This window comes from Herpailurus yagouaroundi, unplaced genomic scaffold (assembly GCF_014898765.1).
Source record: "Herpailurus yagouaroundi ecotype Mexico unplaced genomic scaffold, PumYag 139, whole genome shotgun sequence".
Classification (NCBI taxonomy): Eukaryota; Metazoa; Chordata; class Mammalia; order Carnivora; family Felidae; genus Herpailurus; species Herpailurus yagouaroundi.
In genome coordinates, this window is record NW_024412394.1 from 55,563,746 (window position 1) to 55,586,935 (window position 23,190).

The following is a 23,190-nucleotide window of genomic DNA, read 5'->3' on the forward strand; positions in this document are numbered from 1 at the left end:
TTTGTTCCATGCTTTGCAATACACATTTAGAGAAAGAGAAAACACTATTTAGAATGTTTGGCAACCAAAATAATCAGGTAAAAACTAAAGAAATTCAGTAAGACTTATTTGTCCAGTATTTGTTCGTGTAAATAAATTTTCTGGGTAGCTAATGTTTACTCTTTCTAGCATAAAAACTTTAAAATTTGTAATCACTTCAACTGCAACAAAATCTCTCAAAGCTCCTAAACATAATCCCTTTCTTCTTAAAATAAAAATATTAAATAGAATTTCATATTTTTCTTGATGCAAGAATTAGTAATTTGCCCTTGCTCTTAATATGCCTTTGGTTTTAACTGTTTTTTACAGCTTTTCCATCTTCCCATACCTGACAGAAAATGCCACACTTCATAAGATGAAAATAGCTCAAATTCTCATGTGCACATCCAGGCACTCAACACTGATCATTATTAGTCCTTCTCTTGTTCATCTTCCTCTCCTCTTTGCAAAATATAAACTTTTACCCATGTCCTCAAGTTTCCAATTCCCATACTCAATCTCACCTCCTTCAGCTTTCCTATTACATTGATAAAATTGAAACACAAATCAGTCAAGGTCTTCTCCCTGCTTAATTCATATTTCAACCTCAGCTTCCTTTCCTCAGGGGATGAATGGGCCCTCTTCCTCCAACTTTTCTCTATTCTTCTGGTTTATTTCCCCTGACTCTTCCATCTAAATCTGTTTTTGATATTGACCTATAAACATAATTAAGTCTAGCCCATCTTAACAAAAAAATGAAATGAAACAAAACAAAAACTCCCACTGATGCTCTACCCAATTTCAGATTCTATTGTTGTTCATATGGATTCTCACTCACAATGGCTTGTTTCTTAATGTTTTCTAATTCTGAATTGTAAATTTAGTTAGTCTAAATCTATGGAAATAATGATGGGATCAGAATTAAATGCAGACTTTTCTGGAGAATAGTTTTATTTGCTTCTGCCAGATACCCATGACCACATTATTCTAATTTCTAGGATTGGGATTACATAAATCTGAATAACAATTCCACAAGAGGTCAGTGTTGTATTCAGGAATTCTTAAGAAATTCGTTCTCTTTTGCCCTCCCTTGCCGGAACCAAGAATGAAGAAATGACCTTGTCACATATCTTTGCTGATGGGAAGATTTTTTTTTCTAGATTATCTTTTTTACCAAGAACATATCCATTTGAAGGAACTGACTACTGGAATCACTGCATCACGAAAACACAAGCCTCTTTTATCAGAAAATACCTTTATGAGGCCACAAATCCAGTGTTGGCTTACCCCACTAGATTCCTGCTTTTTCTTTATTTTTGGACAATGAGGAATTCCATTATAAACCTTAAAAGGTTTTAAATTACATCTAGCACATTTTGTAGTAGAGCTCTCCATAGCTCTAGAAGCAAAAATTCCCAAGTTTCTCTAGCAGTAAGATTAAAGTCCTATCCATCAAGGTAATGTCAGACTGAATCACTGTGATTACAGGAAGATCCAAAGTAACAAGTTTTCTATACCTACAAAATAAAACATTTAGAACTTATTTATAACTTATAACTTTAATTTAGTCCCAATTTCATTCCCTTTATATTAACCAAACAGACAAAAACAAAAATCGACCTTGCAGAACCAACTATGAGAATTATATTTAACACAATTTCCATTTCAAAAAGATGAAAGAAAATTAGCCTTAAAAATTTAGGCAAACTGCCTAAGGTCATACAGCCATTAAGAGATAAATCTAGCAGGCAAACCCAGAGCTCTCTTTTTTAAAAACCCACAATAAAGAACAAATTATATCCTCCAATAATGTAGTTACTGAGTACACACTATAAGATAACTGTATTTAGAATAAAAATAAAAGATATATAAAAGGAATCTAAGGCATACCAAAAGAAGTCTCTATAGAAAAGGACAGGCAAACTTTAGAAAGAATAAAATAGAACTTATATAACTGAAAAGGCTAGTAATTCCTCCTGACTTTCATTTCTGGTAATTATAGCAAATTAAAACAGATCAACCCTCATGCTAATAATAACTATTAAAGCTGGCAAAATATTTTTTTAATCTACTTGATTCCATTTGATATTTAAAGAGGCAAGGATAAATTAGAAGACCAAGATCTGGGGGATAAAATTAAGAAGACAGAAGAGCTTTGTATCTGGGGTCACTTTTCCTTAACGTACATGCTTATACCAGAAGAAGCATCTGAGAAAATCAGGAACTTAGTAGGATTTTGAACAGATTCATGGTATCAAGGGACAAGAATTGGAGTTCACTGCATACTCAAAATACGGGTCATGGCAAACACCCTGGACTTGGGTTTGGGTCCACACAGAAATACACCCTAGGAATGTGAGTCCATCATTAAAAGACAGGCTTTTAATAAACGCTAGCTCCCAGATAAGAATCATCACAAACTGTTATTGAATTAAGATGATCTGAAAAAAAAAAAAAAGATGATCTGGAATTTGTAGCCATGTACCAGAAGAAAATATGAATCCTCTCTGATGGAAAATAACATCATCATACCCTAAATTAGCCGTATCGCATCGGGTTAAATGTGCTGTTTACATTAAAAAAATAAACAAAATACAGGGAGACAAGACAACATGATCACAACAAAGATAAAAACAGGTAACAGAAACCAACAAACCCCAAATCCAAATAACAGAATTATTGGAAATGGATTTTAATATTTTTAAGGAAATAAAATATAAAATTGATAATATTGGCAGATAAGTAGAAATTATAAAAAAGAATCAAATGAAATCACATTAAACTAGAACTATAGAGAGGATTAACAGGGCAGGGTCAAGATGGCAGAGCAGCATGGAAATTCTCCACTTCTTTCATCCCTGAAATGCAGCTAGATCAGCATCAAAGCATTTTGCACACCAAGAAAATTGATGTGAGGACTAACAAAACAATCTGCATAAGCTGAAACACAGAATTTGGCACCAATTCACCCAAAAAGAAAGAACAGAAAGAAATGACAGCCAGGGACTTAATCAACACAGATATAAGCAAGATGTCTGAACCAGAATTTAGAGTCATGACAACAAGAATCATAGGTGGGTTTGAAAAAAGCTATGGACATAAAAGAAGTAAAATCTGTGGACATAAAAGAAGTAAAATCTAGTCAGGATGAAATTAAAAATGCAGTAACTGAGAAGCAATCTCTAATGGATGCCACAGCAACAAGGATGGATGAAGCATAGCAGCGAGTCAGCAATATAGAAAACAAACTTAGGGAGAATAATGAAGCAGGAAAAAAAAAGAGGGAAACTAAGGCAACAGAGCATGACATAAGAATTAGAGAACTCAGTGACTCATTCAAAAGGAACAACGTCTGAATCATAAGGGTCCCAGAAGATGAAGAGAGAGAAAAAGGGGTAAAAGGTTATGTGAGCAAATCATAGCAGAAAACTTTCCTAACCTGGGGAGAGACACAAACATCAAAATCCAGGAAGCACAGAGAACACCAGTCAGATTCAACGAAAACTGATCATCAACAAGGCATATCACAGTCAAATTCACAAAATATAGACAAGGAAAGAATTATGAAAGCAGCAAGGGAAAAAAAGTCCTTAACCTATGAGGGAAGAAAGATCAGGTTCACAGCAGACCCATCCACAGAAACTTGGCACACCAGAAAGGAGTGGCAGGATATATTCAATGTGTTGAATCAGAAAAATATGCAGCCAAGAATTCTTTATCCAGCAAGGCTGTCATTCAAAATAGAAGGAGAGATTAAAAGTTTCCCAGACAAACAAAATTAAAGGAGTTCATAACCACTAAATCAGCCCTGCAAGAAATTTTAAGGGGGACTCTCTGAGGGGAGAAAAGATGAAACAAAACAAAAAAGAACAAAAGCAACAAAAACTAGGAAGGACCAGAGAAACATCACCAGAAACTCCAGCTCTACAGGCAACATAATGGCAATAAATTCATAACAAAAAGATCGAGATCACACCATGCATATTTTCAGACCACAATGCTACAAAACTCAAAATCAATCACAAGAAAAATCTGGAAAGGCAACAAATACTTGGAGACTAAAGAACATCCTACTAAAGAATGGATAGGTTAACTAAGAAGTTAAAGAGGAAATTAAAAAGCACATGGACACCAATGAAAATGAGAAGATCACAACCCAAAACCTCTGGGATGCAGTAAAGGTGGTCATAAGAGGGAAGTATATAGCAATCCAGGCCTTCCTATAGAAGGAAGAAAGGTCTCAGATATACAACCTAACCTTACACCTTCAAGAACTGGAAAAAGAACAACAAATAAAACCCAAAACCAGCAGAAGACAGAAAATAATAAAGATTAGAGTGGAAATCAATTCTACTGAAGGAAAAAAAATAGTAGAACAGATCAATGAAACCAAAAGCTGCTTCTTTGAAAGAATTAACAAAATCAATAAACCACTAGCCAGTTTGATCAAAAAGAAAAAGGAAAGGACCCAAATAAATAAAATCAAGAATGAAAGAGGAGAGATCACAACCAACACAGCAGAAATACAAACAATAATAAGGGAATATTATGAGCAATTGTATGCCAATAAATTGGGCAATCTGGAAGAAATGGACAAATTCCTAGAAACATATACACTATCAAAACTGAAACAGGAAGAAATAGAATATTTGAACAGATCCATAACAAGTAAAGAAATTGAATTAATAATAAAAAATCTCCCCCAAAAACAGGAGTCCAGGGCAGGATAGCTTTCCACAGGAATTCTATCAAACATCTAAAGAATAGTTAACACCTATTCTTTTGAAGCTATTTCAAAACATAGAAATGGAAGGAAAACTTCCAAACTCATTCTTTGAGGCCAGCGTTATCTTGATTCCAAAACCAAAGACCCCACTAAAAAGGAAAACTACAGACCAATTTCCCTTATAAACATGGATGCAAAAATCCTCAACAAGATATTAGCCAACCAGATCCAACAACACATTAAAAAAATTATTCACCATGACCAATTGGGATTTACACCTGGGATGCAGGGCTCGTTCAATATCCGCAAATCAATCAATGTGATACGTCACATTAGTTAAAGGAAGGACAAGAACTATATGATCTTCTCAATGGATGCAGGAAGCATCCAACAAAATACAGCATCCTTTCTTGATAAAAACACTCAAGAAAGTAGGGATAGAAGGATCATACCTCAAGATCATAAAAGCCATATATGAGTAATCCACTGCTAATATCATCATCAATAGGGAAAATTGAGTGTTTTCCCCCTAAGTTCAGATACATGGCAGGGATGTCTACTCTTGACACTAATATTCAAGTGAATATTCACTGATATTCAATCCAATACTGATAGTATTGGAAGTCCTAGCCTTAGCACTCAGAAAACACAAAGTAATAAAAGGCATTCAAATCAGCAAGGAAGAAGTCAAACTTTCACTTTTCATAGACAACATGATACTCTATATGGAAAACCAAAATTTCCCACCAAAATACTGCTAGAACTGATCCAGGAATTCAGCAAAGTCACAGCATATAAAATCAATGCACAGAAATCGGTTGCATTCCTATACACCAATAATGAAGCAACAGAAAGAGAAATCAAGGAATCTATCCCATTTATAACTGTATCAAAAAACATAAAATACCTAGGAATAAATCTAACCAAAGAGGTGAAAAATCTATACACTGAAAACTATAGAAAGCTTATTAAAGAAATTGAAGAATAAACCAAAAAATGGAAAAAGATTCCATGCTCATAGATTAGAAGAACAAATATTGTTAAAATGTCAACGCTACCCAAAGCAATCTACGTATTTAATGCAATCCCTATCAAGATAACACCAGGATTCTTCACAGACCTAGAAAAAACTATCCTCTAACTTGTATGGAACCAGAAAATATCTCCAATAGTAAAAGCAATTCTGTAAAAGAAAACCAGGGGCGCCTGGGTGGCTCAGTTGGTTAAGTGTCCAACTTTGGCTCAGGTCATGATCTCACAGCTCAGCCTGGAGCCTGCTTTAGATTCTGTGTCTCCCTCTTTCTCTGCCCTTCCCCCACTCATGCTCTGTCTCTCTCTGTCTCAAAAATAAATAAACATTTAAAAAATCTAAAAAATAAATAAAGAAAAGCAAAGCTGAAGCCATGAAAATCCTGGGCTTCAAGATGTATTACAAAGCTGTAATTGTCATGACAGTATGGTACTGGCACAAGAACACACAGTCAGATCAATGTAACACCATAGAGAACACAGAAATGGACACACAAACGTATGGCCAACTAATCTTTGACAAAGCAAAAAAGAATATACAATGGGGGGGCACCTGGGTGGCTCAGTCGGTTAAGTGTCCGACTTTGGCTCAGGTCATGATCTCACGGTTCGTGGGTTCAAGCCCCACATCAGGCTCTGTGCTGACAGCTCAGAGCCTGGAGACTATTTCAGATTCTGCGTCTCCCTCTCTCTCTCTGACCCTCCCCTATTCATGCTCTGTCTCTCTCTGTCTCAAAAATCAATAAACATTTAAAAAAATTAAAAAAAAAAAAAGAATATCCAATGGAATAAAAACAGTATCTTCAGCAAATGGTGTTGGGGAAACTGGACAGCGACATGCAGGAGAATGAACCTGGACCACTTTCTTACACCATACACAAAAATAAACTCAAAATGGATAGGGGGTACCTGGGTGGCTCAGTAGGTTAAGTGCCCGACTTTGGCTTAGGTCATGATCTTATAGTCAATGAGTTCAAGCCCTGTGTCAGGTTCTGTACTGACAGCTCAGAGCCTGGAGCCTGCTTCAGATTCTCTGTCTCCTCTCTCTCGTCCCCTCCCCCATTCACACTTCTGTCTCTTTCTGTCAAAAATAAAAAACAAAAAAATAAAATTAAAGTTAAAAAATGGATAAAGGACCTAAAATTAAGACAGGAAGCCATCAAAATCCTAGAGACGAAAGTACACAAAAACCTCTTTGACCTCAGCCACAGCAACTTCTTACTCAACAGGTCTCCAGGGGCAAGGGAAACAAAAGCAAAAATTAACTATTGGGACATCAAGATAAAAAGCTTCTGCACAGTGAAGGAAACCATCAGCAAAACTAAAAGACAACCAATTGAATGGGAGAAGATATTTTCAAGTGACATATCAGATAAAGGGTTAGTTTCCAAAATCTGTAAAGAATTTATCAAACCCAACACCCAAAAAGTAAATAATCCAGTGAAGAAATGGGCAAAAGCATGAATAGATGCTTTTGCAAAGAAGACATCCAGATGGCTAACAGACAAATGAAAAAATGCTCAACATCACTCATCATCAGGGAAATACAAATCAAAACCACCATGAGATACCACCTCACACCAGTCAGAATGGCTAACATTAACAACTCAGGCATCAACAGATGTTGGCAAGGATGCAGAGAAAGGGGAACTCTTTTGCATTGCTGGTGGGAATGCAAACTGGTACAGCCACTCTGGAAAACAGTATGGAGGGTCCCCAAAAAAATGAAAACTAGAATTACCCTAGGACTCAGCAATTGCACTACTAGGTATCTATCCAAAGGATACTGGTATGCTGTGACAAAGGGATACATTCACCCCAATGTTTATAGTAGCGATATCAACAATAGCCAAAGTATGGAAATAACCCAAATGTCCATTGACAAATAAATAGATAAAGAAGATGTGGTATGTATATATGTATGTATGTGTATATACACATACATACAATGGAGTATTACTTGGTAATCAAAAAGAATGAAATCTTGCCATTTGCAACAATGTGGATGATACTAGAGGATATTATGCTAAGCAAAATAAGTCAGAGAAAGAATATATCATATGACTTCACTCATATGTGGAATTTAAGATACAAAACAGATGAACAGACACTTGTTGAAATAAGCACTGGGTGTTATACATAGGGATGAATCACTCAATTCTACTCCTGAAATCTTTATTGCACTATATGCTAACTAACTTGGATATAGATTTAAAAATAAAAATAAATAATAATGAAAAAAGAATCAAATGAAAATTCTAGATATGAAAAATGTAATGGGGGCGCCTGGGTGGCGCAGTCGGTTAAGCGTCCGACTTCAGCCAGGTCACGATCTCGCGGTCCGTGAGTTCGAGCCCCGCATCGGGCTCTGGGCTGATGGCTCAGAGCCTGGAGCCTGTTTCCGATTCTGTGTCTCCCTCTCTCTCTGCTCCTCCCCCGTTCATGCTCTGTCTCTCTCTGTCCCAAAAATAAATAAACGTTGAAAAAAAAAATTAAAAAAAAAAAGAAAAGAAAAATGTAATGACTGAATATTAATAACTCAACATATGGGCTTATAGTAAATTAGTCACAGATAAAAAAAGAATAAGTCACCTGGAAAATATGTAGAAGAAAATGTACAGAATTAAGTAGAGAAACAAAAGGAAGGAAAATAAAGAAAATTACAAAGGAGATTCAAAGGGGATACAGCAAAAGTTTGAACAGATGTGTAACCAAAATCTCAGAAAAAGAAGAGAGAAAAATGGGACAGAAAAATAGTTGAAGAGAGTATGGCTATGGATTTTTAAAAACTTACAAAAGAGATCAAGCCATAGATTCAGGTAGCATTAGAAAACCCAGAAGTGATAAATACAAAGAAAGCTACACATAAGCACATCATAGTAAAATCAATGAAAAACAAAGAAAAACAACAAAATCATAAAATTGGTTACAAGAAAGGCAAACAGACTAGGTTGATGGGATCCATAATAAAACTCATCATTGACTTCTCAATAAAAGCAATAGCAGCCAGAACACAATAAATTGTATGTTTTAAAGGGCCAAAAGAAACTAACTTTCATCCTAAAATTCTATAATGGAAATATTAAAAGAATGTAACCCTGATCAGGACAGGAGGCTTCTGGGTACTGACAAAACTTACTGACCTACGTGGTAGTTACAGGGTATGTTTGGTATGTTTATTTTGTAATGATTCATTGAGATTTAGCCTTACAATGTATGCACTTTACATAGATGAGTTAAACAGAAAGGATTCATCAACTTGATATAGAATTAAGCAAACTACCCAGAGAACAGCATAAGGAAATAAAGAGATGGATACAATGAAGTTTAGAGACAGAGAGGATAGAACATCCAGTTGAAGTTACAAAGGAAAGAACTGAAAAATAAGGAGAAGCCAGAAGCCTCTTCAACATGCTGAAGGAAATAACGGTCAACCTACAATTATATACCATGATAATTTATCTATCAAAAAGAATGAAATAAAAACATTTGCATTCATTCATTCACAAATATTTTCCAACAATTGTTATTGGGCACTTACATTATCTAGACATGGCAACATAGTATTAATGAAAATAAAGTTCCTGCTCTCATACTTCAGAAGTCTGAAATGAAGTGCATGGGAAAAAATAAAGATGTCAGCAGGTCTAGTTCCTTCTGGAGTCTCAAGGGGAATTCTATGCCTTGCCCCTTTAGCTTTCGGAGGCTGCTGGCATTCATTGACTTATAACAGCATCACTCCACTCTTTGCTCTCTCTCTCCCTAAGTCCTCCTGCAACCCTTTTATAAGGACGCTTGCAATTACATCAGGCCTACTCAGGTAATCAAGGATAGTCTCTTCATCTCAATAGCCTTAACTTAATCACACCTGCCTTTATCATACAAGGTAACACATGTTCTGAGGATTAAGATGTGGCCATCATTATGGGGGCACTATTCAGCTTACCACAATATATATTAATTTCTCCTGGATTTTACCTTGGAGTGAAATTGTTGGTGTATAAGCTATTAAGTATGATAAGGATTAGTAGATAAGCCAATCAGTTCTTCTAAATTGTTGTATCTACTTACACATCCACCAGCTATGTTTCAATACTTGACACTGTCATTCTTCTTAGTTTTAGCTGTTCTGGGGGATGTATATTGTTATTTCATTATCTTAGTTTTCATTACATTTAGTTTTCATTTAATTTCCCTTCTAATTAATGAAGTTGCACATTTCAAATGTTTAATGGTAATTTAGATACTTTCTTTTGTGAGGCACCTATCAGGTCTTTTGCTCATTTTCCTGTTAGATTGTAGTATTTTTCTTACTTGTTTGTAGAAGTCCTTTATATTTCTTGCATATAAAGTCTGTGTCAGATATATATGTCAAAAAATATTTTCTACCACTCTGCATCTTTAATATTTATTGTGATCTTTTGGTGAAAGTTTTTAATATATTTCATGTCACGTTTTTCCTTTTTAATTAGTATTTTTAGGGGTAATGTAAAAAAAAATTTTGGCTACTCCAAAAATGCAAACCATTTCTTTATGTTTTCTCTTACAAACCAACATTTTCAAAATATTCCTCTAGCTGCTATGTGGGCATTAGTCTTAAATTGTATCAATTAGGAGATTGCTAGTATAGACTCTATTCCTCAAAGATATCAGTACCAAAGTCTCAGTAATCCTCCTGGATTTACTTTAGACTCAGTGGCTGCTGAAATTCTTGCTACCACTTTCACATGACAGGCATTAAAATGCAGGAAGAGGCAACAGGAAATGAGTGTTCTTCCCAGATTTATCAGCTCCTTCAAAAGAGAGCTTTCCTCAAGGCTTTACCCAGAGACAATTCTGACATCCCCTCAACCACTTCATTTGCAAGAGAGGTGAGGAATTGTCATTTTTAGCTCATTGCTATGTCATTCTACTATAATAGGATACGAGTTTTAACAAAAGAGAAGAGAATGGATCTTTGGGAGGTAATTAGCAATATTTACTGAGAGGACGAGCAGAAGCAGTGTGATCAGGTAGCAAGCTGTTCCCATCACCTGTTTGAAGAAGACTAGAATGATAGTGGTCAAAGTTGTAAAAGTGGTCAGATTCTGCAGCCATTTTGAAGATCTAATGGGATTTTCTGATGAACAAATAAAGACTATAACAGTTTTACTACCAATAGCTATTTGCAGAAAGTATTACGAACGGATCTACTTCATAATGAAGGAATTTGAAACAAGAAAGAAGGAACATATGAAAGGTGAAACTCAGAAGAAATAAAATGTTATACCTTTGACTAATGTGAAGAATAAAATAATGGAATAAAGTTTAAAAATTATATGTGGAAAAAAATTAAAGCTTTCTAAGGTACTTATATTATTCAAGAAGAGGGCAGATCAAGGATATTAGAGCAGAGAGGAAGGAGAAAATTACATTGCCAGGGATAAAGAGAGGAAAGGGTCTTTCAAAAAGACAAACTATTGGGTGCAAATATTCAGAGATCTGCAGTAATCCTGTGGGTTTTGAGAAGGACAACAATGTGGCATGTTGGTGGATCCCAGCCTTCATTAAGGGTGCTGAGGATATCAGGATACAGCTGGGACAGTAAGTTCGGACAGATTGTGTAGGGTTATTTCAGGAGATTTTTAGGAGTCTGTATGTACTTCATTACTTTGACAAAATCAGAGCCATTAAGTGTTTTTAAAAGTATGTGTGGCCTGAACTACACTTTTAATATAATTATGTTTTTAATATAAATATATTGTAGAAATGTAAACTGAAATCAGCAAAACAGATAAGTGACTATTGTAATAATCAACATAGGACAATTTAGTATTTTACCTCAAGGCACCATGCTATATACATATGTGGGTAAAAAAATGAATGACATTGTCACTAAACCCAGGAAACCTATAAAACAGGTTGCTGTTGTTCGTAAAGAGAATTGAAACAGGTGAAGGGTTAGAGTCAGAGATTAGAGGCCAAGAATCTTTAGAGTTCATTCATTTGTGGAATTTGAGAAACACAACAGATGAACATAGGGGAAGGGAAGGAAAAATAAAATAAAAACAGAGAGGGAGACAAACCATAAGAGACGCTTAAATACAGAGAGTAAATGGATGGTTGCTGGAGGGAAGGGAAGGTATGGGTTAAATGGATGATGGGTATTAAGAAGGGCACTTTTTGGGATGAGCACTGAGTGTCATATGTAAGAGATGAATTACTAGGTTCTACTCCTGAAGCCAAGACTGAACTCTATGTTAACTAACTTGAATTTAAATTTAAAAAAAGAAAGAAAACTTCAACTCAAAAAAAAAAATCTCTGGGGTTCAAGAAATGCTAGAAGATGCCCCCAGTGGTTGGGTTTTCTGCACCTTCTAGCCTCTCCCCAGCATGTGCGCACACACACACAGTGTCCCTTTCCATTGTTTCATTTGTGTGTTGTTGAACAAATGTCCTTAGGAAGAAAAAACACTTGGGTTTAGAACATGACTTTTTGCTGTATGCTTAGAGAATTTCATATTTGTTTAAGATAACATATCAAATTTCTGAAACAAACTAAATAAATAATTAGTAATACTTTAAGGACTTCTAAACATGTTTCTTTTTCATGTTGTTTTCTCTACCAAATTACTCAAACAGAAGTAAAATGTGTGAAGCCTCCATATGGTTATTGTGGCTTTTCACGATACAGCTATAGGGTTGAATCTCAATTTTGCCTCTAATGTTGGAATCATGGTCTCAAATAGAACCACTTACTGAATCTTTTTGCTCATATCCTAATCTCTTCTGGCACGTATATTTGCTTGAAAGATGAATGTCTCATATTGCAAGGAACACAGATGTGCCTCTCTTTTTCAGCCATAATGATAAAAAACTCCAGTAAGCAACTATTTTGTGAATGGGTTTTATGGGATGCCAACTCATAGGTGCAAAACTAATTCATCCTTCTGCTAACAACAAACATTCACCCAAATTTCCCCCCACCTGCCAGAATAAGTATGATAACACATAGAAGATTTTAGATAAACAATGTATTTACCAAGTTCTGAAGCAGTGTTCAATCATAACAATTTTTATAGATTTTCGTGAGGAAAATCCATTAGACTTTGCTATGTTGCAGTATATCACAATCTAGAACACTGTACTATTACAGAATTTCAAAGAAGCAATCTTGCTATGAATGTTGTTTTGACCTCAAGAAAAGCAATTGGAAATTTCTTACTTATGAAACATGCATATCTTGAGGAGGTGGGTATTTCATTACTGAACCTGTATTTACTGTCTGATTTTTTAAATCTATAAGTACTTCATGAAGCAAAATAAGCTTTACTGTTTGTTGGTAAAAGATTTTTTAACATCTGAATGCTTTCTATTATATTTGGGGTTCAGTCTAAAGTCTGGGGTCTCTACCAAATAAAAACATCATAAAATCTTGTGAGGCATTATTGCTTACAAAATGGGCAGTCTTAGGATGCCTGCATGGCTCAGTCAATTAAACATCTGACTCTTGATTTCAGCTTAGGTCATGATCCCTCAATTGGTGAGTTCAAGCTTCGTGTTGGGCTCTCGGCTGATGGTGCAGAGCCTGCTCAGGATTCTCCCTCTCTCCCTCTCCCTCTGCTCCTTCCTTGTTTGCATTCTCTCTCTCTCTCTCAAAATAAATAAATAAACTTAAAAAATTTTTTAAAATGGATACTCTTAATTACTTCACCACCTCCAAGATAATTAATGTATAAACATCCCTACTTTTATACTTCATGTCTAAAAGGAAGACATTTTCCTTAGCCCATCTTTATTAGTTTTCTCTGGCTGCTGTAAGAAATTACCACAAACTTGGTGGCTTAAAACATAAAAAATGTATTCTTTCCTCATCCAGCTTCTGGTGGCTAAGGCATTCTTCAGCTTGAGGTTATATCCCATTACCTTCTCCCTTTCTGTGTATGTGTCTCAAAATTCTCTCTGCCTCTCTTTTTTTTTTTTTTTTTAAATTTTTTTTCAACGTTTTTATTTTTTATTTTTGGGACAGAGAGAGACAGAGCATGAACGGGGGAGGGGCAGAGAGACAGGGAGCCACAGAATCGGAAACAGGCTCCAGGCTCTGAGCCATCAGCCCAGAGCCCGACGCGGGGCTCGAACTCACGGACCGCGAGATCGTGACCTGGCTGAAGTCGGACGCTTAACCGACTGCGCCACCCAGGCGCCCCTCTCTCTGCCTCTCTTATAAGGACACACATGATTATGGTTAGGACACACTCAGATAATTCAAGATAAACTGTTCCTCTCAAGAGACTTAACTTTAGAGGGTGCCTGGGTGACTCAGTCAGTTAAGGATCTAACTCTTGATTTTGGCTCAATGATCCTAGGGTCATGGGAGCCCAGGGTCATGGGATCGAGCCCAGCATCGGGCTCCATACTCAATGAAGAGAATGTCTCTCTCCCCACGATGTATTTCTGTCCCTCCCCTGCCAATTAAAAAAGAAAAAGAGAGAGAGAGAGACTTAACTTTATCACATCTTTTGTCATATAAAGTAATATTCATAGTTTCCAGGAAATTGACATGGATATCTTTGGTGCTATTTTTCAAATCACTACATACCATCTATCTGGATTTTACCACATAGTTTTCTGTCACTCTGGGGATTTTCTCCAGAAAATCCTTCTGCCTCCTTCTCCCTTACTCTCCTATCTTTAATTACTTCTCCTTCAATAGTTCTTCTCTTCATCATATACTCATACTGTTAGTTTTCTAGAGCTGCCATAACAAAGTACCACAGAATGGGTGGCTTCAACAACAGAAATTTACTTTCCCACAATTCCAGAAGCTAGAAATCTGAGATCAAAGTGTGGGCAGGCTTGGTTTCTAAGGCTTCTCTCCTTGGCTTGTAGATGACTGTCTACTCTCTCTTCTCATATGATCTTCCCTCCATACATTTCTGTGTCCTAATTTTCTTCCTTATAAGGACTCCAGTCATATTGGATTAAGGCCCACCCTAATGAATTCACTGTACTGTAGTTACCTCTTTTAAAACTCTATCTCCAAATACAGTCACATTCTGAGGTTCTGGGATTAGGACTTCCACATATAAATTGGTGGGGGGGTGGAATACAATTCACTCCATAACACAGACCATTCTTTCCCATTCTAGAAAAAACAAAAACAAAAAACCTTCCATCTAAAGAAATACTCCCTCAGCTGTATAATACAGTTCCAGCTCTATCAGACATTTACTTCCCATCAAATAGTCTGGGTTTCTCCACATTTCTTGGTCCCCTTGCTATAAGGTAAAACCTTGGGACTAATTTTTGGTAGGCAGCACTACAGGTCTAATGGACCAGTAGAGGCTGTACTATGAAAATATGGATCTAAAAAACAAAAGTAATTTCATTTTATTTTTTTTTTAATTTTTTTAAACATTTATTTATTTTTGAGACAGAGAGAGACAGAGCATGAGCAGGGGAGGGTCAAAGAGAGAGGGAGACACAGAATCCGAAACAGGCTCCCGGCTCTGAGCTGTCAGCCCAGAGCCCGATGCAGGACTCGAAATCACGGACTGCAAGATCATGACCTGAGCCAAAGTCGGACGCCCAACCGACTGAGCCACCCAGAAGCCCCTAAAAGTAATTTCATTTTAGAGTCACCATCTTATAAGACTGACAACAAACGGATGATAATGCTTGTTTCAAAGAAAGCAGTCTCTGTGATACTCTGAGTTGCATATTGTTCTCGTTCTCAGCTTTCGTCAATGGTGGCTATGAACAAACAGCTTTAAAAAGTCCATCGTGGCATTTACTGTAGGCAAAGTATTTAGTACATCTCCAAAAATCTTTGCTTTCCCTGAGGGTCCCTCTTTACCTTTTGGTGATAATCCTGTAATTGACATATTTGTTGGTTTCATTTTTGTTTTTCTTTTGCTTAAAAGCCATATTTGGGGTGCAAGTTATACAACTAGACTATGAGCTCAGATGAAGGTAACAACTAGAGCTGTCTTAGCCATTTATGTATCCCCTCTGCCCAGAATAGGTGTTCAATAAATAAGCATTGAATAAATGAATGAGCCAACTTTACAGAGCTATGTAGCCTGAAAACCTCATTATTTTTCCCCAGATCTTAACTCTCTATTTTTGCTTGTATTTAGGGGTACACTTTCTCTAAATTATGAATGCAAATATCGTAAAAGTTGTGAAAATGTCTTTAATAAATATTTAGTTGAATGAATTATCTTGGCTGATTATAGTGTTTCCACAGGCCTGATTCTTTTAAATGATGCAATGCCAAGGACAGCCCTAGCAGGAGACTTGATACATTCATTCTACATCAAGTCAGCAGTCATCACAGAAAAGGTTGAAGCATCAGTTCTGAAAGTGTCGGTAAGGAACTTCTGGTGTCCCTAAAATCTTTCAGAGGTTATGATGTCAAACTATTGTCAAAGTGGTATTACATCATTATTTGTCTTTTTCATGCTTATTTTTTTTCATGGGCATACAGTGAAGTTTTCCAGCAATTACATGATGTGTGATATCGTAACAAACTGAAAAAGTTTCTATTGACCCTGTTAAAAAGAATCCAAAATGAAGGGCACAATCTGAATATACCCCTGGGACCAAACATTTATAGTCACATAACCAAAGTTTAAAACTGCCCTGATTTCCCTGAAATGCCAAGTCTAACCTTAAATAAAACTTACATTTCCTTCAAATAAGCATGACTTTACAGCTTCCTAGCCAACCAAGTAAGAAGATATGCAAACAAATCAGCATATAGAGTGCTACTACCATAAAAGGAATGTAAGCTTCTAGTAACAAATCACAAAACAATGCACTTCTTCATTCATGCTTTATAAACTGAGCTGTAACTACTGAAAGCCATGCTTCCACCAGTTTTAGTTTTGAAGTCTCCCAGCTTATGAATAGTTTGTTTCTCTCTCAATAAAATATATCAAGTGAAATTCTCTGAAATTTCTTTTGACAAGCCAAATGTTAAAAAGACTTGGGAAAACCTAAAGCAAATCCACTCCTCTCACTAAATTTTTTGTTCTACCAGATTAATTTTACAAAAAATATATATTATTTACATTAACACTCATTTTAGTGCAGTCATTGTTCATAACTATTTTAATTTATTTCCATTTTAACACAATAAATAGATATAACCCATATACATAAGCTCTTTGAGAGATCCTCAAAATGTTTAAGACCACAAAAGTTTCCTGAAACCAAACAGTAAGAACCACTAGGGAAAGAATGAACTCCCACTTTTAAGAAGCTCCTTCCTGTATGTTGTGGAAAAACAAAACTAAAAACATATGTGTCCCCTTTCACTACCTCCTGGATCATTAGCTCCAGGAAACATGTATGACATCACAATTAAGCACCATTGTGCAATACAAAAAACTACTCAGTAGAATAAGGGGAATCTGAGTGGTGGCCACACAGATAGACAATTTAGAGATCTATAGATATACCCCCAAAGTATGTTTTCTTTTTTTGTTTCCATGCAACATTTACTCTAAGTCTAAAACAGAATTCTCTTCTGTCAATTCCTGGCTCCTGAGAAATTAGGATCTATATCGGATTCTCCTGGTACAATTCCTCATTCAAAGAAGTATCTGACATACTTCACTGGTGATCCTTATATTTCTGATGCTACTGCCCAGAGGTCTTTTTACATTAGGATATTTCTCAGAAGTATGGCCTTGCTCTGGAATGGGGAATATATTTCATAGCAAGTGCCAACTTTAATACATTGTTAGCAGTTGGCTGGAACATTGTTTGAGAAGGATTCTGAGGCATTTCCAGGCTTAGCAAGACAAATGGTATAACTGATTAGTGGTCTACTCTAGGTCCTAAAAGGAAGAGTGTTAGCTTATGTGCTGTGTATTTGCTGACCAAATGAAATCAATTGGAATTGCTACGGTCAAACAGATATAAGGAAGACATTAAGTGCTTAATCCATGTAAAAATTACACAGGGATATACTTACTATGATGATTAATAACAGATATCAGCAATAGTATTTGTCTCATAAACACAATCTGCTTAAAACATGAGCACAGATTTTAAGATTCAAAGAAACAAATCAATTTAAGAGAACACAAGAATTGCCGTAAAGATTTGCAATAACATACACTGTGCATCTATATATCTGAAGACATTTTTACCACCTACTCTTGATTGAAGTACCTTTAGGAGCTTGACCAGAACTTACTTTCTGAAACAATCGCAGAATGGAATTTAAAAGGGTGAATATTAGGTATACCAGCTGTGGCTCTTCACAACTTCCAGATGTATCACTGCTGCTACTATAAAGTCTTCAATCTCTTTACAACATATATCTTGTTGGTGTAACTAATAATTAATACATGGAGGAAGAAGAGGAGGAGGAGAAAATTGAGAGAGGAGAAGGAGCAAGAGATAAAGAAGAAAGATACCAGACAGAGAAAGACACACCCTATGTTATTTCACATACATGTGGAATCTAAAATAAAACAAACTCATAGATACAGACAACACACTCGTCAGTTGCCAGAGGTTAGGTGTTAGACGTGGGTGAAGTAGGTGAAAGTGGTGTAAAGGTACCAAGAAGAAGAAGAAAGACACAAATCATTCCTGGAGATTTGAGCCAGTGTGACTTTTTGTTTGGGAGGAAACACAGATACTATACATTTCTTTAGAATGTGTCCCTATGACTATTAACTCTACATACCATTCTACACACCAGTACCTTAGTAGTGATACAAACTGCCAATATAGTCCTTTACATCATATTTTGTTGATAAAATAGAAGAATTTTAGCTTCTTTGAGAACAACGTCCAAGCACTGACAAGAACACTAACTTGTTCCTTTCCGAATTGGACTTTTTGTCATTTTGCCTGGCAGTTATACTGTGGAGAAGTGTACTCAGGAAAGCAACTGGTGCCTGGGGCTAATACGTCTGGCTCTAAATACAGCACTGTGAAGAAATGGCGGGAGAGGGGGGGAACAAAACCAGAAAAGACTAATATAGAATTTGTTCCCTTGGAAACAAAAGACTACTTAGTGTTTTTGGGAATAAATATATATATTTGCAGAACAACTTTCACAAAAATGTGGCTCTAAAATGAAATTCTGACAATATAGTCACAACACTAGTGAGGAGTAAGGGGAGCATAAATAGATAAGTAATTTTATAGTTTATAAAGTATATGCATTTGACTCCATAGGCCAGACTACAAAGGTTATGTACCAATGATAAAGTGATGTGAAGCAGAAGGGATGCCAGTTATTGCTTTACTGATAAAGATGAAGGGTCACAATGAACAAAAACTTGCTCCCCCATCCAACAAAACCTACAAATATCAAAAAAGAATTTTAAATCTCATTTTGGAAGGAGAATAAAAAGAAAAATATAGGAAAGCAAAAAATATTCTAAAATAAGTTATTAAATAGCTTTGTAGGATGTTGATAAAGAAAATGGTGATTATTATGGAACAGCAAGAGTTCTTTAAGAGTAAGTCTTGAAAAGTTTTTTCCAAGACTGATAAATTTCAATTCTGGAATTCCATAAACAAGTTGGCATTCCACCATCTTCCCCTAAACAAAAGGGGAAATATGGTATTTAAGACAATCATATTCAAAGGTATGTGTTAACTCTATAAAACTAATAAATCAGACTTTCAGATGTCCCTAAAGTTCCCTCTAGCTCTAAAATTTTTTGAATCTAGAATCCTAACATACCAGTGTCACCAACTTATCACAGACTATATCCTTGTTTCTCTCTTAATCAATTTTTCTATTAACTAGAATGAAAAAACTTAATTATATTTTAAAAACTTATAGATGGCAGGTGATGGCAGAAATAACAATGTTGAAGGACATTTAATTTTGGAAATAATTTCAACTAGTTAGAACAGTTTGCTCTTCTTGGTACACCCATGGTAAAAGACTGGCATATAGTAGATCTCAAACACTATTTGTTGAAATAATAAATGAATGAATGGGTCAAAGCTAACAAGGTGAAATTTATCAAATTAAATTTAATTTTTTCAGATACAGAGTTGACTAAACCTAGTTTGATAGCAATTTAGATACAGTTCATTACCAGCTCAATTTAAGCCAAGAATCCAATTAACAGAAGTATAATATCTAGGGAAATTAATCTGTCATCTGCTCTATTCAGACTGTGTGTAAAATACTAAATTCCTCTGGGCATCACTTTCGAAAGCTAATACTGGCGAACTAGAGTTCAATAAGAGAAGATGGCCAGGATATCTAGAGGTCTGGAAATTCTTTCAGGAGATCTAATGAAGGATCTTAGATGCTAAACTTGGAGATAGAAAACAGGAGGGACATACTGAATATCTGGAGAGTGGTCATGGGAAAGATATATTAGAGTCATTCTGCTGACTCAAGGAAAGAATACAGAAGTTACAAAGAAATAGATCTTGCTTTAGTATAGGGAAGGAATTTCTGTTAAATCTGTCCCAAAATGAATTAACCTACTTTGCAAAGAAGGGAATACTTCATCACTTCAAGTGGTCACACAAAACGTACATAATCTGCCAGGGCCTTGCAGAGAAATTATTACTGTGGGTGGATACTAGCATGAATGATCTGAAGAGGCTTTCCTGCCCTAATACGCTGTGATTCTATGGTCCCTGCATAATTGCTGCCTACCTCTTGAACATTATTGTAATCTCTCTTTTCACTGACTTATCTTCTATTCATTTAATACTTGATCAGTTCTTTGTTCTTGCTCCCATTATTCACATTTGTTCCTGAGGTATCCTACAATCTAACTTCCATTGCTATCATAGCAGGAAAAAAAAATCCCCTCTTAAAAGTCATAACCTCTTTGCTCTAATAGTCAACGGGTTTGCATTTATTTTCATTCTCTTTGACCCCGTAGAGGTATTGTTAACTATTCCACCCTCTATACCTTCTTTGCTTCCCTTATTTCTAGTTCTTCAATTTCATCTTCTTTTTTCTGAACTTTTGGCTTTTCTTTCACCCATAAATCATAGTAGCTTCCAAAGGTATTGATGCTTTCTATGTATAAGATTGAACTGCCATTTTTGATGGTGGTATCAAGGTGCTTGTTAAATCCCTAACTACAGTAAGGTACTATCAGTGACAATATTAACACAATGTCTTTGTAATTTCTCTGCAATGACTTGGTTAAGAATACACATTTTGCAGTTACTTGGGTTTATTTTCCTAGTTGAGGTGGAAAAAGTACTTCACATTTTATTGTTTTATTTTCTAGTAAAAAAGAAAAAGTCTTCAAATTTTATTAAAAGTATGGTTTACCTTGGAGGAATTTTACAGGATCACATCTCATATCATCAAAGAAACCATCAATCCACATTACAAATGTTAGAATATTTTATTAGCCTTTGAATTTAAAATGAATCTGAGGATGGTTTCTCAGTCATGTACCTAGTGTAGCGTCCATACACAATCATGTACCTAGTGTAGTGAAGGACCATGAGTCCTTCCCACATAATATACGTGTCAAAAATTTGACTTAAGTCTGTAGACACAAGCTGTTAGAAAGGTTTTTTTAGAGGAATGAAGCTCTATTTTCCAAGTCTACATACAGTTTGTTCTTAAGAGGAATCTTTCATCTCTTATTCAGTAGCCACTTGTACTGTTTACCATTATCCTATTCATACATTAGATTACTTAAAGCTCCTCTACTCTTTATCATGATGTTAGCCAACATTGAAATAGTCCCCTTTCATTCTTATTCCCCATTCAAAATAACTGATACTGCAGTTAAGGTATAGTTGTTAGGTGCAGATAGTTGTTTTGAGTCTCATGATTTCAGAGTGAACAAATGTGTGTCTTTATCAAAGATTGAAACCAGGACTGTCCAATAGAGCTCTTGTTGAAGATGAAAATGGTTTTCTATACTGTTCCATAAGATAGCCATGAGCCACATATGGCTATTGCACATTTGAAAAGTGGCTATTGTGAATGAAGGACTAACTTTTATATTTTATTTAAAGTTTTAAACTGTTTTTTAAGGGCAGTTTTAGGTTCATAAGAAAATTGCAAGGAAGGTATAAAGATGTCCCCTAGATTCTCTGCACCCACACATATGTAGCCTCTCCATTATCAAAATCCCCTCACCAAAGTGGAACATTTGTTATAAATGATGAATTTACATTAATACATCATAATAACTCAAAGTTAATTGTTTACATTACGGCTCACTCTTGGTGTCCTACATCCTATTGGTGTGGACAAATGTATGATAACAACACACGTCCATCATTATAATATCATAGTGTTTTCCCTGCCCTAAAAATCCTCCAGGCTCTGCCTATTCATCCCTCCACCTTCCCCAACCCCTGACAATCAATGGTCTTTTTAGTGCCTTTATAGTCTTGCCTTTTCATAATGTCATATAGTTGGAATCACACAGTATGTAGCCTTTTCAGATTGGCTTCTTTTACTTAGCAGTATGCACCTAAGGTTCCTCCATGTTTTTTCAGGACTTGATAGCCCATTTCATTTTAGTGCTGAATAATATTCCATTGCCTGGATGTATCATAGTTCATTTATCCATTCACCTACTGAAGGAAATCTTAGCTGCTTCCAAGTTTTGGCAATTATGAATAATGATGCCTTAAATATCTGTGTGTAGGTTTTTATGTGGACATAAGTTTTCAACTTCTTTGGGTAAATACTAAGGAGTGCAAGTGTTCAATTGTAGAGTAAGAGTATTTTTATATTTTGTAAGAAAGCACCAAACTTTCAAAGTGGCTGTACCTTTTTGCATTCCCACTAGCAACAAATATGAGTTCCTATCGCTTCACATCCTCATCAGCATTTGGTATTGTCAATATTCCATATTTTGGTCATTCTGATAGTTGTGTAGTGATATCTTATTTCAATTTGTGTTTCTTTGATGACATGATACAGAGCATCCTTTTATAGGTGGCTCTGCCATCTATACATCTTCTTTGGTGAGATGCCTGTTAAGGTCTTTGGCCCATTTTTTAATTGGGCTCCTTGTTTTCTTACTTTTGAGTTTTAAGACTTCTTCGTATATTTTGATAGCAGTCCTTTATCAGAAATGTCTTTTGCAAAGATTTTCTCCCAGTTTATATCTTGTCTTCCATTCTCTTGACTTGGGCTTTAGCAGACCAGTTCTCAATTTTAATCAAGTCCAGCTTTTCAGTTCTTGCTTTCATGTGTTGTGCCTTTGGTATTATATCTGTAAAGTCAGTGATATATCCAAAGTCATCTAAATTTTCTCCTGTTATCTCTATGGGCTTTATAGTAGCATTTTACTTTTAGATCTATGATCCAAATGTAATTTTCTTTTTGAGAGAGAGAGTGCAAACACAAGCAGGGGAGAGGAGCAGAGGGAGAGAGATAGGATTTCAAGCAGGCTCTGTGCTCAGTGCGGAGCCTGATGCGGGGCTCAATCCCATGACCCTCAGATCAT

The 23,190-nt window shown here is 35.8% G+C and overlaps 1 long non-coding RNA gene across 3 annotated transcripts in view; it reads right to left on the reverse strand.

The window, feature by feature from the left end:
• Positions 1-23,190, reverse strand: part of LOC121029802 (uncharacterized) — a 46,780-nt gene that overhangs the window by 21,333 nt on the left and 2,257 nt on the right. Inside the window, exon 3 of one of the 3 annotated variants that reach the window (XR_005789904.1) lies at positions 16,850-22,956. The exons of the other annotated variants lie outside the window; for them this stretch is intronic. This is a non-coding gene — a long non-coding RNA (uncharacterized LOC121029802). Of the gene's footprint in view, positions 1-16,849; positions 22,957-23,190 lie in introns of those variants that run through there. 3 annotated transcript variants of the gene reach the window in all.